A 10456-nucleotide genomic window follows, 5' to 3' on the forward strand; every position below is an offset into this window, starting at 1 on the left:
TGGTTTGGTTTGGTTTGGTTTTTAGGTTTTTTTCATGAGGATATTTCTGAATGAGATTAACATTTGAATTTACAGAGATTCCTGACTCCTTGAGTTGGGATGTCGGTCTTTTCCCATCTTTGGACTCCACTTGAAAAATTGGCTCTTCTTCGGTCTCAATCCCACCAACTTTCAGACTTGAATTTACAAGTGATTCTCAGGCCATCAGACTCAGACTGGAACTTACACTGTTTGCTCTCCTGGGTCTCAAGCTTGCCGAATGCAGATCCTGGTCCTTCTCAGCTTCCATTATCATGTAAGCCAACTCCTTATAATAAATCTGTGTGTGTGTGTGTGTGTGTGTGTGTGTCTCTCTCTCTCTCTCTCTCTCTCTCTCTCGATCCTACTGGTCTTTTCCTCTGGAGAACCCTGACTAATACACTTGGTAAAGATGAAAACAAAACAATTTTTCCTCAATGTCTACAGGAACTGCATTCCTGGAAAATTCCATCTATACCAAAATTACACTTAAAAAACGCCTTCTTTGTGTAAAATGGAATTAGATTCTAGGCTCAGTCATAAAGTTTTGTTTTTTTTTAAGATTGTATTTATTTATTTGACACAGAGATAGCAAGAGAGTGAGCAAAAGCAGGGGGAGCGGCAGGCAGGCAGAGGGAGAGGGAGAAGCAGGCTCCCCACCAAGCACGGAGCCCGATGCAGGGTTCGATCCCAGAACCCTGGGATCATGACCTGAGCTGAAGGCAGACGCTTAATGGACTGAGCCACCCAGGCGTCCCATAAATGGTTTTTTTCTATCTATGTAAATTATTCAACAAGATATTCCAAAGTTGTGGCAGATCACAGGAAAAGTTTTGATTTTGTAGAACTGATACTTCACTGAGTCTAGAATTCCATGGCCCCTACTTACTAAAATTTCAATAGCAACCACCAACCATTGAGATGAGAAAAGCTTCCATGATTTTCTAAAATGACCCCTATCTAAGGGCAAAGATCCTCAGAAACAGATTCTAATTCACCAGCAGATCTTGGCCCCTACCTGGTTAAGAAGAAGGAATCGCTAACCCTGCCTAGAGAGCCTCTAGAGTCCCCTGAGCATGGGAGAGATTACAGAGTAGAGGGAAAGGACCAGCACAGTTCACAGAAATTCAAGTGTCTAAAAATTGAAAAAAGGAATAAAATTTTTAAAAAATTAAAAAAAAAAAAAGGGACGCCTGGGTGGCTCAGTCAGTTGGACATCTGCCTTCAGCTCAGGTCATGATCCCAGGGTCCTGAAATCAAGTCCTGCGTCGGGCTCCTTGCTCAGCAGGGAGCCTGCTTCTCCCTCTGCCTGCCACTACCCCTGCTTGTGTTCTCTCGCACTCTCTCTCTCTAACAAATAAATAAATAAAATTTTTAAAAAAAAGAAAGAAAGTTGATAAAAGGGTTGTGGTGTAAGTTACTACTATCCCTTCCCCAATCCTGCTCAGGGCTGTCATCAGTACCCGGCACAACCTCTAGTCCAGAAAAGTCAAGGTTTGAGAGGAATAAAAAGTAGCTCTCCTCACAATAGTAGTATGGATTCTGCCTCTATAAATACTAAGAATAATCTCAAACTACAATAAATCCATGAAGTGGGGTGCCTAGGTGGCTCAGTGGTTAAGCGTCTGCCTTTGGCTCAGGTCATGATCCCGGCGTCCTGGGATCGAGCCCCGCATCCGGCTCCCTGCTCAGCGGGAGGCCTGCTTCTCCCTCTCCCGCTCCCCCTGCTTGTGTTCCCTCTCTCGTTGTGTCTTTCTCTGTCAAATAAATAAATAAAATCTTTAAAAATAAATAAGTAAAAATAAATAAATAAATAAATCCATGAAGTATGTCTGATGTATTTCTCAAGTAATATTTCTTAAAAACATCAAAATGGATGCAGTGCTCCCAAAATAGAGAAAGGCACTAAAGGCCTTGAGCCCCTCCCATGTGGCCGGCATCGTGTCCCAGCTGTGCTGTACCTGGTACAGTTCACTGAATCCTCACAAGAGCCCACATAGGCATTGACAGAGGCTCAGAGAGTAGAACTCACTCTCCCTGGGTCACCATTCAGTAGTCTGAATCCAAACCCCATACCCTGCCCACTGCTCCATACAGTCCCCAGTGCAACCACACACAATAATTCATCAGGAATGTGCAGTTTTCATCTCAATAAATACTTCACAAGATACGAACAAAATGTAACAACACTAAAACTATACTGCTCAATCTGTCCCTTCTAGATTTATCTACTTGTCCTTTGGATCAGTGCTGATATTCTTGACCAAATTTTTTTCATTTTGAAGGTACTGTCAGGTTATTTAATATAAAATCTATCGTTTTTGGCGCACAAAATTTATCGCCAGTTCTAAATCAGTATGTACTAAGTTACAGCTGTAAAAATAAAATTCTTAGCTATAAGCATATTAATTTATAGATACCTGCTACTTTTTCATTTAAAATAATTATTTGTTAGGCATGGGCAGAGACACAGCTGCCCTCATTTTACAGAAATAACCCTGCATTAAGAAGGCTGCAATCAGGGTGGCCAGAACTCTCACCAGGACGTCCCTGTATTTAGGCTTCCCAGGACAGGATTTACAGCTCCAGGAGCCCTCCCTAAAGCTAATTACACATCCACAGCCACATAGGAAGCTTGAGTTTCCTTTACATCTACAAGGAGATCACATAATTAAAACCTACTGAGGAAAACAAATAAAGGGCCATCTCTTACCTGCCAGATATGGTAGATAAAATACTACTTAAAAGTCAAACCACGGGGCGCCTGGCTGGCTCAGTTGTAGAGCATTCAACTCTTGGTCTCAGGGTCGTGAGTTCAAGCCCCATGTTGGGTGTAGAGATTACTTGGAAAAAAAAAAATCAAACCACAGACTCTTAAAAATGGTAAATATTTTGGAGGCCATTAATAGGAAATCCTGCATGCAACATCACTGACAAATCTTCTAATTACAAACATCTACTGTTGGAGGAGACTACTAAAAAGTTCTGAAGCAAGTCATTATTTACTCCACATTCACTGAATACTTACTTTGTGCCATGGGAAATGCCACTTCTCTAGGACACTAGTCACACAAGGCATGAATAAATACATGGACACATAAAGATAATTAAGACAAAAATAATACCTATTTTCAAGGAGCTCATAGTCTAGTGGAAGAAACAAGATACAATAAAAAAAAACAGTGAGGAGGACCCCATCCTTCATAAATTTTACTGACAAAATAAGGTAAACAGATATACAAAAGGCACAATGGCAGTAGAAAGAGCTAATCCTTGGTTCTGCCTCTAGGGAACGGGGTGAGAGGTACACCTCACAGAGTTGTGAGAAAGCACGGGCTCACTTGAAGGACTCTAAGAACTTGGGTCTGGCTAGAATACAGAAATGTCAAGGGGCGCCTGGGTGGCTCAGTCGTTGAGCGTCTGCCTTCTGCTCAGGTCATGATCCCAGGGTCCTGGAATCAAGCCCCGCATCGGGCTCCCTGCTCCGCAGGGAGTCTGCTTCTCCCTCTCCCACTCCCCCTGCTTGTGTTCCTTCTCTTGCTGTGTCTCTGTCAAATAAATAAATAAAATCTTTAAAAAGAAAAAAAAAGAAATGTCAAAAGGACTAGTGGGGAAGGGCCCAGCAGGCCTTTGTCTGAAACTGGATGGCAAACTACAGACAGACTGAAGTCAGTGCAGCCCTAACTCGGATTTACAAATCCTAGAGATGAACCTGGTGCTGGTGTGGAGGATGGGCTGAAGGGGCATAACATGCTGGTGGGGCTCAGGCATGAGAAAGCCTGATCATCTCCTTCCCTGTAACTCCCTTCCTCTGACCTGACTCCAAGCTCAAAGGTACAATTCTTGGGGCGCCTGGGTGACTCAGTCGGTTAAGCGTCAGACTCTTGATTGCAGCTCAGGTCATGATCTCAGGGTTGTGAGATCGAGCCCAGCGCTGGACTCCATGCTCAGTGCAGAGCTTGTTTGTCCCTCTCCCTCTGCTCCTCCCCCCGTGCTCTCTCTCACAAATAAATAAAATCTTTTTTTTTTTTTTAAGATTTTATTTATTTGACAGAGAGAGACACAGCGAGAGAAGGAACACAAGCAGGGGGAGTGGGAGAGGGAGAAGCACGCTTCCTGCTGAGCAGGGAGCCCGATGTGGGGCTCGATCCCAGAACTCTGGGATCATGACCTGAGCCAAAGTCAGATGCTTAACGACTGAGCCACCCAGGCACCCCTAAATAAAATCTTAAAAAAAAAAAAAAAAAAGTACTACTCTCATCCCGCAGCTCTCCCAGGATCTGAAGACCACCACAGCGCTACTTTAAGCCTGCCTTTCTTCCACCATCAACCCCACGAATCTCCAGCCACGCCTCCAGATTCCATACCATCTGTGTCCACTGGCAAGTTGGTACAGAGGCCCTCGGAACTGGGCACAGATGCTATACAGATCTGGTTTGGCAAGCAGAGCTCAGTGTGACTATTACTTCTCTTGATCTAGATACTTGAAGCTCCTCTTAACCTAAAGAAAGAAAAGCTGCCTTTCTAGGAACTACCAGAAGCACACACTGAGTTCACGGTTACCTAATACTCACAAGTCTTTTTCACGCAAATGGCCACTAAGCTGCTTTTTCCTCTTTTTCCCCCCCTAACATTTTATTACGAAAACTTTCAAACACACGGAAATGTTGAAGAAATTGTAAACACCTCACTGCTCTCCTTTTCATAGCTGTGTAATTTATATTCTGAAAAAAAATTACACCTGTGTCTGATAAAATTTTCATTTGGTCCAATTCAGCTCAAGGCTTCAGTCTTTAGGATATCTTAAAATTCTGACTTTGACTTAAAACCACAGTTCTCCCTCGAACAAGTGCTGTCTTTAACCTAAGTCACATGTCCGCTGAGGATCCTCCTCTACAATACAAGGAGGCTGGATTCTAAGGTATCTCAAAGGTACCTTTCGACTCCAGAAACCTTCTAACTTAGTAAAATTCATAGAGCTGATGACAATGTTACATAGGTGCGAGCAATGACAGGGCTCCCTCCAGGTCTCAGAAACAGCAGCAGAGTACTGAACTGAAGTCAGGAGAGCGGGGTCCAAGCTCCAGCTTGGCATACAAGCTCTGTGACTGTGGGCAGATCTCTTCATCACCTATCTTTGCAACTCTGTTTTCTCTCCTGTAAGAGGAGCTGATAAAACCTAACTGTAGGGTTCTTGGACAAAATAACATGTATAGACAAAGAAAAAAACCCAAAAATCCTGATACACTCATTCCAGGGGAATTCACTTTGCCAACGTGCAAAGGTTAGGGGGGAAAAAAGGTGCAACCCAAGATGAGGAATGGCAATTTATCTCAGTGATTCAGAAACTCCATCCCCCCCAACCACCCACCTAGGAGGAGCACACCAATCAAGTTTCAAAAATAATGCCAAAAGGACCTTGAAATTTTATCTTTACTGTCAGGATACTGTATCAAGAAGGATCTACCCTGCGTGGAGAACACAGACTGTCTTGGGAACTGCCAGAGAGCTAAGGCCCCTCCCTCACGGAGAAGCACCTTCAGCCCTGGCAGCCCTCTCTCTTCCTCCTACACTCACACCAGGATTTTTCTTTAAGGTTTTATTAATTAATTTATTATTTATGTATTTCTTTATCTGACAGAGATAGAGCACGTGTCCTAGAGAGTGAGAGAGCACAAGTAGGGGGAGCAGCAGAGGTAGAGGAGAAGCAGGCTCCCCACTGAGCAGGGAGCCCAGTGCAGGGCTCAATCCCAGGACCCTGGGATCATGACCTGAGCCGAAGGCAGATGCTTAAGGCAATGCTTAAGGCAACGCTTAACCAACTGAGCCACCCAGGCGCGCCCCCAGTCACTTCAGGATCTTGACAGGGTCACTACTTTTTCTTTTGAGTGCCTCCTACTCACCTCCAATTAGAACCTCTTTTTCGTTCTGTTATGCAATATTGTAAATTTATTATTTAATTGGTATTTTAAAATCTACTGTGCTTCTTAAAACAGCCAGTATCCCAGAGACTGCCCTATCTTGCACAAACAAATGTGTATCCCTGGGCAAGTTACTCAACCTCTCTGAAATCTCAGTTTCCTCATAGGTAAAATGGGCTGCTAATGCTACCTCCCTTATAAGGATGTTGAGGGGATTAAATGAAGTAATGAACCTAAACTGCCTGGCAGGGTGACAGCCCACGGTAAAGATGGGATAAATGTGAGCTATCATAACGCAGAGAAGAACACACTACATGCCCCAAGTATGACTAATGCCTTATTAAAATAAAAAGCAGCAATTCAAAAGACACTTTGTAAGAGAAACCCTTTATAAGGAATGACTAAAGACTGTTTATACTCACTACTTACATTAAATTATATACTATTGCGCATAGATGTCAACAAACAACACTTGCTTCTGGTTCTTTCCCACTGAAAATTATAGATCAGGAAATACTGAAAATATATGGTAGGGAGTTCACTGGAATGATAATCAAGAAACCTGGATTGTGGTCGCAAGCCTGACAAGTCTGCATGACCCTGATAAGTCATGCTAACTCTGTGAGCCTTGTTCAGAAGGCAAGGAGGATGGATTAGGATCTTTCAGAAATTCAAAAATTCTATTTCATATTTTATACCATTCAGAACCAGGAATCAAAACTACTTTTAAAAAGGAAACTGCTGATTAGGCGTAATTTTTTATGCCATTCAATATCCCCCCAAAAATCCACAAAGGGTTTCAACCCAAACGATCTAGATACATTTCTCTCTTATTTCCCAAACCCCATATTTGAAATGTAAGGATTATATTAAAATGTAAAATAAAAATAGACTTAAAACATTGAAGAGAAGGAACCACACAGTCAAGGGAAAACTGAAATTTAGAAAACTAGCCACACTGGAGTCAGTAACTACACGTTACTAAATGAATCAAAACCAAAAACCAATCTGATAAAAGCATGTGGGCTACAAAAACCACACAGAACGCCGAAGAAATTAAGAAATGTTTTAATTAGATAAATCCTAATGCAACAGGCTGATCCGATAGTGAATTCTCTGACACATACATGTTTCTAACCCTTCTTTTGTGAATTATGACACAGAATCAGAAAAGTGCATTTAAATGTACTCATTTTACAGACCTGGAGCGACACTCCATTGAAAAAGTCAAGGCTTACTCAAAGGAAAAGCGTGAGCCCTGTCATGTCAAAGCCCTGCCCATGTGCAAGTGGGCGTGTATGAGAGATGCAGGAAACACAGAGAGGAAGGAGAGAAGCCGAGGAGAAATGCCTTTGGATGTACAATTCTCTACTTTGTCTGGATCCACATACAAAAGTCCATTAGTGCCCAAAATACTTCAATGGTTACTAAGCAGCTGACAATTTTCAAATGCTTATTTTTATAGTAAAACAATACCTTCTCATTTTTAATACCAATTTTTTAAAGTTTATTTATTTAAGTAATCTCTACACCCAACTTGGGGCTCAAACGCATGACCTCACGACCTCAAGATCAAGTGTCACGTGGTCTTCTGACTGAGCCAGCCGGGTGCCCTGACGCTGACTTTATTTCATGCCTAAAATCACGGTGTGATTATCAACTGAAGTGCACATTTAATATGCTAGTTTGTCCTGTTACGGTATTGTTTCCAGAAATCAGTGATCCACATTATGGCTTACTGAGGTGGAAAGGTGGCATTCAGATCCACCTCTTCTCCACTTCCACCTCCAGCCCTGAGAAGGAAGGAACTTCGCCTCAGTGTCCTCTCCTTACCCAAGGGGTGTACCACTCTTAAACACCCCCACGGTCACAGAAGGAGGAAAAAACAGCTACCTCTCCAATTCCCCCCCCCACCTTCCCTCCCAGCTTCCTCCTTTCCATCCGGCCACGCTCTATGAAGGGAGCATCAACAGGAGAAAAGGCCACACTGACCAGCCACGCCCAAGTGGATACTGAAATTAGCAATAAGGAGCTGATGGTGAGCAGGGCTAACAGCCCCAAGAGGAAGGTCAGGAGCCAAGTCAGACTGCAGTGGAATGCGATAAAAAATTGAGCAGGAGATGAAAGATAAAGACCTTTTCAAAACTTTGGCTTTGTTAAGGGGGGACAGTCATGAGGGGGGAGAGACACTTTGCTGGTGCTGTTTTTGTTTAAATTATGAGCAAGCTGCCTGGAGACAGTCAGCCTGCCAGGGAGAAAGGCCAGTGCTGCACCAGCATACCTGATCACCATCACCCTCCATGGCTGGAAAGGAGGAAGAAACTGGGGTTAGGGAGGTACACAGCTTGCCCAAAGTCTGAGCTCTTCCCACTAAGCCACAGCTACTGATAGACAGGATGCTAAGAAAAAGGAGTTCATTATCAGCAACAAAAAGCCAGAGAGAAGCCCACTAGTATTAGTTTATTATTTCTATTACTCTACAAGATTTAACACAAGGAAATCTTTAGAAACTAGAGGCTCCCTGGATTTTTCAAACTTAGAACTGTAAGTCTTCTTCTTACTGCTTTCCAAATAACAAACAAAAAAAAATATTTTTTTAGGTTTTTTTAAGTTTTATTTAAATTCCAGTTAGTGTAATATTAGCTTCAGGTGTACAATAAAGTGATTCAACACTTCCATACATCACCCAGTGCTCATCACGACAAGTGCACTCCTTAAGGAATCCCCATCACCTATTGAACCCACCCTCCCTACCCCTCATCTTCCTTCTGGTAACCATCAGTTTGTTCTCTGTTCTTGATTTGCCTCTCTCTCTTTTCAAAAAACCTAATCTTATATCAAGACTTCTTCAGATCCATTTCTGGAGATCTCTCTTTTTAATATAAGCTGCTGAAAGGCCGTTAAACTGACAATACTTAACATTCCAGACAAGTGACAAGGCTGGAAAAGGACAGCCTAAAAGAATTTCTGGCTACAGTACACAAATGATTTTTCCAGATTTAGTCCAAAACAAATTGGTTCCCAAAGTTCAAACCTCCAGAATGCAAGAAATTTTGAGTCTTTTCTGGCCATTCCCTCCTCAGCCAGGGTTTGTGAATATTTACAAAAAGAAAACGTTTATTCAGGACCCCTTCAAGCCACGGCTTTATGCTCGGAATTTTGGCAGGCAGTTAGACAACTGCACAATGCTATATTCATAAAATAAACCGGCAGCCATATTTTTAATTAAAAACACGAATTTGGCATATTTTTACATTTATAACGAACTCTGATCCAAAATACAAAATGAAATATTTTTTTTGCATTTCACTAATCGTTCAAATATAACAGTGTAAAAAATCCTTTAAAAATAAGCTTAAAGGTGGGGCGCCTGGGTGGCTCAGTTGTTAAGCGTCTGCCTTCGGCTCAAGTCATGATCCCAGGGTCCTGCAATCGAGCCCCACATCGGGCTCCCCGCTCAGCGGGAAGCCTGCTTCTCCCTCTCCCACTCCCCTGCTTGTGTTCCCTCTCTCGCTGTCTCTCTCTCTGTCAAATGAATAAATAAAATCTTAAAACAAAAAAAATAAGCTTAGGGTACCTGGGTGGCTCAGTCGTTAAGTGTCTGCCTTCGGCTCAGGTCATGATCCCAGGGTCCTGGGATCGAGTCCCGCATCGGGCTCCCTGCTCGGCAGGAAGCCTGCTTCTCCCTCTCCCACTCCCCCTGCTTGTGTTCCTGCTCTCGCTCTCTCTCTCTCTCTCTCTGTCAAATAAATAAATAAATAAAATCTTAAAAAATAAATAAATAAAATCTTTAAAAATTTTTTTAAAAAATAAGCTTAAAGGTGAAATAAGTCAATCAGAGAAAGACAATTATCATATGATCTCACTGATACGAGGAATCTGAGAAACAAGACAGAGGATCATAGGGGAAGAGAGGGAAAAATAAAACAAGATGAAACCAGAGAGGGAGACAAACCATAAGAGACTCCTTAATCTCAGGAAACAAACTGAGGGTTGCTGGAGTGGTGGGGGGTGGGATGGATGGGTGGCTGGGTGATGGACACTGGGGAGGGTATGTGCTATAGTGAGCGCTGTGAATTGTGTAAGACTGAAGAATCACAGGCCTCTACCCCTGAAACAAATAATACATTATAGGTTAATAAAAACAAAAAGTAAATTGAATAAACAAATAGCTTAAAGGGGGGGCACCTGGGTGGCTCAGTCGGTTAAGTGTCTGCCTCTGGCTCAGATCCTAATCCCAGGGTCCTGGGATCGAGCCCCCGTGTTGGGCTCCCTGCTCAGTGTGGAGTCTGCTTGTCCCTCTCCCTCTGCACCCCCCACTTGCGCGTGCTCTAATTCTCAAATAAATAAAAAATATTTTTTAAAAAAGTTTTTATTTTTTGTGTTCGACAGACAGCGAGAGAGGACACACAAGCAGGAAGAGTGTGAAAGGGAGAAGCAGGCTTCCCGCCGAGCAGGGAGCCCGATGCGGGGCTGGATCCCTGGGATCATGACCTGAGCCGAAGGCAGACGCTCAA

General features: G+C 43.0%; 1 protein-coding gene across 1 annotated transcript in view; it reads right to left on the minus strand.

Moving 5' to 3' along the window:
- The window catches only part of SPECC1L (sperm antigen with calponin homology and coiled-coil domains 1 like), a 105990-nt gene extending 103175 nt beyond the window's left edge, over window positions 1-2815 (minus strand). Inside the window, exon 1 of the mRNA XM_025857318.2 lies at window positions 2732-2815. The gene's annotated coding sequence lies outside the window, so the exon portion shown is untranslated. The remainder of the gene's footprint in view (window positions 1-2731) is intronic.
- Between the last annotated feature and the right edge of the window lie 7641 nt (window positions 2816-10456).

The sequence above is a fragment of the Callorhinus ursinus genome, unplaced genomic scaffold, assembly GCF_003265705.2.
Source record: "Callorhinus ursinus isolate GAN/ISIS: 27379988/994484 unplaced genomic scaffold, GSC_fseal_2.0 scaffold117, whole genome shotgun sequence".
In the NCBI taxonomy this organism is placed as follows: domain Eukaryota; kingdom Metazoa; phylum Chordata; class Mammalia; order Carnivora; family Otariidae; genus Callorhinus; species Callorhinus ursinus.